Consider the following 8,579-nt stretch of genomic DNA (forward strand, 5'->3'; position numbering starts at 1 on the left):
ATGTATTCCTTATGGCATTTTCTCTTGTGTGTTTCTTTTGAGCATTTTGTTTTGTTTTGTTTTCATTCAACATAGTATAGTAGAAAGAGTAGACCGGCACACTAATCCAGATCTGACCCTTTACTAATTTTTAACTAAATGTATAACTTTGAGTAAATTACACATCCATCAAATGGGGACAATTACACCAATCACTCAGGGTTCACTTGAAAGTTTACAAAGATACTGTGTACGATATCTATTCTGATGCAGTGGAATTTTATATAAATATCTTATATGAATGTACTATCCAAAAGAGGTTCCAGGGGAACAGAGAAAAGGAAAAGTTACATCATTTGTGGAGCCCAGGGCAAAGTAAAAATTGTTTTTAAAATACTGAATATTTCAATAAAGTGACAGTAGAGCATTCTCCCACTTCCTTAGTAGTTTTTGCTGCTCATATACCTCAAATATGGTGAACATCTTGATCCATGATAAGTGTGAGTCTTGTGTAAGGAAGATGTTTTTGTTTTATATCTTGGCCACTAACCAGAGTAATCATCTTTGCATGCATAATACCATGAATGGTCTCCTTTGAGTTAAGGAATTGTTATGGATAAGGTTTACTCTTCTATTTTCCTTCTTCATCACCCTTCTGTGAGTTTTTCATACTGTGCTTGTTTACATGTTGTTATGCTGCTAGAAGCTATGTCACCAGTATTTCAAATACTATGGTGAAACCATGGATTCAGCAGAACTTCTAGACTAAGATATACTAGTAAGAAAGTCTTGCTGATCTACTTCTGAAAATGAAGGCCTTATTGTTCAAAATGGAACATCATCTGATATAGTGTTGGAAGATGAGCCCCCAGGTATAAAGACACTCTAAATAGACAGTGGCTGCGATGATGGACTCAATCATGCCAATGATCAGGAAGATGGAGTAAGCAATGTTTCATTCTATTGTACATGAGTCATGATGAGTTGGACTCAATTCAATGGCAACTAACAACAACATATTTTCCCTTTATATGATTGCATTTCTGAAAGCCAAGAGGACTTAAAATACTTACAGATGAAGATCAAAGACCACAGCCTTGGGTATGGGGTGCACCTCAATGTAAAGAAAACAAAAGTCCTCATCACTGGACTAAAAAATAACATCCATATAAATGGAAAAAAAGATTGAATTTATCAATGACTTCATTTTGCTTGGATCAACCATCAACGACCATGAAATCAGCAGTCAAGATATCAAGCAATGTATTGCACTGGGCAAGCCTGCTGCACAAGACCTCTTTAAAGTGTTGAAGAGCAAAGGTGTCCATTTGAGGACTAAGGTACGCCTGACACAAACCATGTATTTTCAATAGCCTCATATGCATGTGGAAGTGGGATAGTGAATAAGAAAGATCATAGAAGAATTGATTCATTTAAGTTATGGTGTTGGAAGAGAATACTGAAAGTGCCATGGACTGCCAAATAGATCTGTATTGGAAGTAGTACAGCCAGAGAGTTTCTTGGAAGCCAGCATGGCCAGATTTCATCTTTCATACTTGGGACATATTGTCAGGAGAGATTAGTCACTGGAGAAGTAGATCATGTTTGGTAAAGTGGAGGGTTGAAATGGATTGACACAGTGGCAGCATCAATCGGCTCAAACATAATAAAGATTGTGAGGTTGGCCCATGACCGGACAGTGTTTCATTCTGTCGTGCATAGGGTCACTATGAGTTAGTACTGACGTAACGGCATCTAACAACAAGAACAACAAACATGCTTGCTTTGGCTCATAAATCCTGTAGGAGAGCAGAGCCCACAGTAGTGTCATCTCTCATAGACCCTCCAAAGTAGGAGACAACCTGTGCCAGAATCTAGACCACATGCAGAATCTCATTTAATCCATGCAATGACCCTACAAGGTACATATCATCCTCATTTCTAGAGGAGGCTGTGGAGAGAGAGAACCATAGCAGGGAGGTGATGTGCTCTAAGTTGCCCAGCACATAAGCAGCAGATCTAGGACTCAGATCCAAGGCTCATGCTCTATCAGTGGAATCTTGACAATTTTTTACTACTTCCAGCTCTTTCTCTTCCTCACATATCAATCCCACCAATCGCCACCCTTTGAAATGAAGAGTTCATTGGTTAGCCGGAAATCGGCCTTTTTGCATTCAGCTAACAGGGGCTCATTTCACTAATTCCCTTGAGACATGAAAGGCCAGAGGCCAAGCCACAGGAAAGTTTGAATGTCTGCCCTGTATTTCCATAGCTCTGATTGCCAGGTGGTGAAAACTCAAGGCTGACATCACTAATCTCCAGCTTTCCTAATATGAGCCCAGGTGAAGAGAATGTTACAAGGGGGAGAAAAAATAAATAAAGAGAGAACAAGCTAGAGTGAGTGATAGATGTAATTAATGTCATTGACAATGAAAATCTCACATGTGGAAAGAAAAATGAGTCAGCAGTGAGTTTAGTGTTGAAATTACATGCTGTCTGTTGTTGCTCAATTGCTTACCTATTTGGGAAATAAAATAAGAAGCTGTAACTTCTTGCTCAATACATAGCACAAATCTGGGTTGAGGATACTGTGAGTACAGAAAAGGCACACTGTGTGGTGTTTTTCCAACACATACACACACTTTTTTTATATGCATAATAATTCTGAACTTATTATCATTCTGGATTTATCTTTCTTTTTGTTGTTTCTTATCACAAAAAGGAGCTCTGGTAGGGTAGTGGGTTGAGTTGGGCTGTTAACCACAAGGTCAACAGTTCAAATCTACTAAGTGCTTCTCTGGAGAAAGAGGAGGCTTTCTGCTCCTGTAAAGATTTACAGCCTTGGAACCCTATACAGGGTCACTATGAACTAAAACCAACTCCACGGCACACAATTACCAACAACAACAACAACACCAACACCGAAGCCTTTCATGATCTGACTTCACTTCTCTCCTAGTAGTTAACCTCTTTTGTCCCTTCTCTACATATCCAAATCCTACTTTCCCTTCCCGAGGCAGCTCAGAGTCTACCTAGACCCGAAACCTCCTGGACTTCAGAACCAGATATGCAAGGAAGGAAAGGCATGGTTCATTTTCAGAAATGGTGTCAAGTTTGATGCATTCCTTGATTTTAACCAGGAAGACCCCTTTTCTACCTGAACTGCAAGGTTGGTCGTTCAAGCTCACCAGTCACTCCTCGGAAACAGGGTCGCTGTGGGTTGAAACCGACACAACTGCACTTAACAACAACAATATCTGGCACATATTACATCTTCATACTGAGTTAATCATTTCCTTTTGCAGGCATTCCTGGTACTTAGTTTCCACATCTAGTATAGGGCTCAACACTCTTGACACAACTGTTTGCACATGACAGCTAACCTAAAAGTTTGCAGTTCAAACACACCTTGTAGCATTGCAGAAGAAAGATTAGGTGATCTGCTATTGAAAGGTCACCGCCACAAAACCCTATGGAGCAGTTCTACTAGTAACACATGGGATTACCTTGAGTCAGAATTATGGGTGTTTTATTTTGTTTTGTTTTTATAGTTGTTGTTAAGTGCCATCGAGTCAGTTGCAACCCATAGCGACACTGTATAGAGTTTCCGAGGAGCAGCTGGTAAGCTTGAATTGCCGACCTTACCTTTCAAATGGCTTTGCAGTCTGGCGCATTAACCCACAGCACCACACCAGAACTCCATTTTTATAGTAAGCGCATAAAAAAATTCACACATGATTGATTTAATGCAGTGGAATACCTTTTCTATTCACTCATGGGATTCAGGAGAGCAGCTTTTGTATATTGATCATCGTTGCACTTTCTTGGTTCTTGGTATATGGTTTTCAACAAAGTAGAGATTCAATAAGTATTCACAAGATATACTTGCATCATTCAAGATTTGTGTTAATGATTACAAATTGGGCCAGATTGTACACGACATTTGCTGCCTATCAAAAAAAGAGGAACACTGAGATTTTGATAATCCAAAGATCTTAACAGGATTCAGAATAAGTGCAAGGAAAAATATTCAACTAACACAGATGCTACTGCATCAAATTATATAAAAATTCAAAACTGAGGATGATGTGTAGCAAAAGTGAAAGGGCAACATAATGGATCTGTTATCTGTTGAAAAAAGAATCATCTGGTCCATGTGGGTGAAAGACCGTCATTAGCCTTGGAACTAGTAAATTAATGGTAATAATAACAGCTATTCTCTGCTAGTGATTAGACATATGTCATGTGCTTGCAAAATCATTTAGAATACTATCCCAGTAAATATTCTCAACAATCCTATGAGGGAAATATTTTTAATCATTATTCTCATATCATATCTCCATTTGGAGACTAAGAATCAATTGTTGTTGTTGTTGTCAGGTGCCATTGAGTCGGAACCGACTCATAGCGACCCCATGCACAGCAGAACAAAAAAATGTCCGATCCTGGGCCAACCTCACTACTGCTGCCACACTTGACGCCATCAATGATGCCACCTGGCCAATCCATCTCGTTGGGGGTCTTCCTCTTTTTCTCTGACCCTCCATCTTACCTAGCATGACATCCTTCTCCGGCGACTGGTCCCTCCTGACAATATGTCCAAAGTGGGAGAGACGAAGCTTAGCCATCCTGGCCTCCAAGGAGCACTCTGGCTGCACTTCTTCCAAAACAGATCTATTGGTTCTTTTGGCAGTCCATGGCACTTTCAGTATTCTCCTCCAACACCACAATTCAAAGGCATCAATTTTTCTACGATCTTCCTTATTCACTGTCCAGCTTTTGCATCCATAGAGAATATCAGAAAGATATTTACCTATGCTTTATTGACTACACAAAGGATTTCAGTTGTGTGGATCATGACAAGCTATGGACAACATTGTGAAGTATGAGTATCCAAGAACACTTAATTGTACTTCTGAGAAATCCGTACCTGGACCAAGAAGCAGTTGTTTGAACAAAGCATGGGAACACTGAATGTTTTAAAATTGGGAAAGGTGTGCGACAAGGTTGTGTTCTTTCACCATACTTATTCAACCTGTATGCTGAGCAGATAATACGAGAAGCTGGGTTCTATGAAGAGAAACGTGGCGTCAGGATTGGAGGAAGACTCATTAACAACCTGCGATATGCAGATGATACAACCTTGCTTGCTGAAAGTGAAGAGGACTTGAAATATTTACTGATGAAGATCAAAGAACACAGCCTTCAGTATGGATTGCATCTCAATGTCATGAAAAGCATCAGAGAGTACAAAAATTTAGTGCTATGGGTTAGTCATTGGTTTGGTAAGTTCAAGGTTGGCAATTCAAACCTACTATCCACTTTGAGGAAGAAACATTAGATGTCCGCTTCAGTAAAGTTTTACAGTCTTAGAAACCCTATATATGTTATAATAAATGGAGAAAAGATTGAAGTTGCCAAGGATTTTATTTTATTTGGATCAATAATCAGCTCTCATGGAAGCAGCAGTCAAGAAATTGAACATATTACATTTTAAAGACCTCTATAAAGTATCAAAGAATAAAGATAACACTTTTAGACCAAAGGTGTGACTGACCCAAGCAATGATAATTTTAATCACCAGCAAGATGGATTGGCAAAGTGGCAGCGTCAATGGACACAAGCGTGACAACGATAGTGAGGTTGGCCCAGCATAGGGCGGTGTTTCGTTCTGCTGTACATAAAGTCACTATGAGTCTGTACTGACTCGATGGCACCTAACAACAACATATGCATGTGAGAGCTAGACAATGAATAAGGAAGACTGGAGAAGAATGTTACAAATGAATTACGGTGCTGGTGAAGAATATTGTAGCTATAATGGACTACCAGAAGAACAAACAAATCTGTCTTGGAAGAAGCACAGCCAGAATGCTTCTTAGAAGCCAGAGTGGCAAGGTTTTGAATCATGTACTTCCACATGTTATCAGGAGAGACTGATCCCTGAAGAAGGACATCATGTTTGATCAAGTAGTTGTTGCTGTTGTTAAGTGCCATCAAGTCAGTTCCAATTCATAGTGACCCTCTATAGGGTTTCCACGAAGCAACTGTTGAGTTTGAACCACCAACCTTATGGTTCAAACCGACTTTTTAGTCCAGTTCTTTATCCTACAGCACCACACCTGATCAAGCAGAGAGTCAGCAAAAAAGATGAAGATCCCCAACAAGATGGGTTGACACAGTTACAACAATAATAGGCTCAAACATGACAATAATTGTGACAATAATGATGCAGAATCAGGCAGTGTTTGGTTCATTGTGCTTGTGATGACTATGAGTTGGAGCTGACTCAACAACACTTCACAACAATAATGTATTGAAATCCACTCAGTGGCATTGGGTTTTAGTGTTTTGGCCCAAAGGTGCAGAGCTAGTGAGTGGAAGAACTGTTGCCCATTAAGCCAATGCTCAAAAACAGACTGCTCTGTAAGTTATAATAAACATATCAGCTCATTCTTTTAGTTGAAGGAGGGAGTGATCATCTCTTTGATAGATTCTAATCTCCTTGTTTTACAACAAGAAAACTGAAACCCAGAGAAATGAAGAAATATTGGCTTTTAGATTCTCATTGGAACAAAAGTAAGCAATTTTGGGTTCTATTACATATGGCACATGGCTAATCATTAGCAGGGAGCAGCTACATTGGGTACCATTTCATTGTCTGACTTTTTATATTAATTTTATATTTAGCCATCTTATTAAACTTGCCACCTTACTGAATTACTTTTTCTTTCTTTGTTCTTGAATTCTAAATTAATTATTTTGGTGTTTCCAAATACAATCATATCCACTGCAAGTAATGGTAAGTCTGTCTCCTTTCTCACTTTTACTTCTCTATATTTTTCTTGTCCTATTTATACAACCAAATTACCATAATGGTAGAAAACTACTATTCAACTCTGTAAAATAAGGGAAACTGATCCTAAGTTGAAATAACTTGGACTTTAATACCAATGAGATAGAAAATCACTGGAGAGTTGTGGAAAGCTCAATGACCTATTCTCACAACTAGCTGTACATTGGCAATGATAAATAAAGGACAGATAAATTTGGGAGGACTGCAAAAATCCAGATAGACATGTGGTAACTGGGACCAACATTATAGCAGTCTAAGTAGTGAAAGCTGATTAGATAATGGATATGTTTTAAGGGTAAATTTATAGAATTTTCTGAAGGGTTAAATGTGAAAACAAAGTAAGAGTGGTGGATAACTCCAAAGTTTTCAGAAATTAGAATGGCTATTACAATTAGCAAAGGAGTATTAAAGCGAGTTCAAAACAGGAGGAACTAGGCTAAACAGATCATCTGGTGCTCTGATTTTGCACTACTATTTTAGCTATCTAGTGCTGCTATAACAGAAAAGCCAAAACGGATGGCTTACACAAACAAACTTATCTCCTCACCATTTAGGGAGCTAGAAGTTCTAATGCAATACAGTAATTCTAGGAGAAGACTTTCTCTTTCTGTCAGCCAGCTCTCAGGGAATGTCCTGGTCTTTTGTGCTTCTAATCCCTGGTTCCTTGGTGATCTCCATATAGAAGGGTATCTATCAACCCCAGTCTCTGCTTCTTAATCAGATCATTTTATATACTTTACGAGATTGACAAAAGAAACACCCAAAATCTTGCTTAATTAATATAATAAAGGCAACCCATTCCCAAATAGGATTGTAGCCACAGTTATAGAGGCTGGAGTTTACAAAACATCCATAACAACTATGTCTAACTTCTCCAACACTTGTCTGTTAGTTAGTCATGCTGTGGTGGCTTGTGTGTTGACATCACAGTATTACAAACTTACAGACAAGTGACCCATCATACTTAGTTTATCACACTTTGGACATATTATCAGGAGGGCCCAGTCCCTGGTGAAGGACATCATGTTTGGTAACATGACCAGTCAGTGAAAAAGAAGACCCCCAATGAGAGAGACGGACCCAGTGGCAACAGCAATGGGCCCAAGTGTAACAATCATTGTGTGGGTGGTGCAGGACTGGGCAGTGTTTTATTCTGTTGTACACAGGGTCACTGTGAGTTGGAACCAACTCAACGGCACCTAACAACACAACAAGCTGCAAAACACAGTTTGATACAGTTCCAGAAAATGAGCCCCTCAGGTTGGAAAGTAATCATCATTTGACTAGAGAAGAATTGCTTCCTCAAAGTAGAGTTGATCTTAATGATGTGAATGAAGTAAAGCTTTTGATACCTTTATTTACTTATGTGACACAACTCAAAATGAGTTGAAAAAAGAGAAAACATACATTAATCCTTGGAATATGGAATGTATGAAATACGAATGTAAGAAAATTGGAAGTTATTAAATATGAAATAGAATGCATGAAAATCAATATCCTAGACATTAGTGAGCTGAAATGAACTGATATTGGTGATTTTGAATCAGATGATCATATGTTTTACTATGCTAAAAACAACAAACTGAAGAGGAATGGTATCACATTCATCATCAAAAAGAGCATGTCAAGTTCCAATTTTGAACCAAAATGCTGAATGTGATGGAATAATAGGATATGCCTACAAAGAAGATCAGTTAAAACCACTAATATTTAAATTTATGCACCAACCACTAAAGGCAGTGAT

The 8,579-nt window shown here is 38.6% G+C and overlaps 1 pseudogene; it reads left to right on the top strand.

Moving 5' to 3' along the window:
• The first annotated feature begins 5,567 nt into the window (after positions 1-5,567).
• The window catches only part of LOC102820470, a 5,652-nt pseudogene continuing 2,640 nt past the window's right edge, over positions 5,568-8,579 (top strand).

This window comes from Chrysochloris asiatica, unplaced genomic scaffold (assembly GCF_000296735.1).
Source record: "Chrysochloris asiatica unplaced genomic scaffold, ChrAsi1.0 scaffold00256, whole genome shotgun sequence".
NCBI lineage: Eukaryota > Metazoa > Chordata > Mammalia > Afrosoricida > Chrysochloridae > Chrysochloris > Chrysochloris asiatica.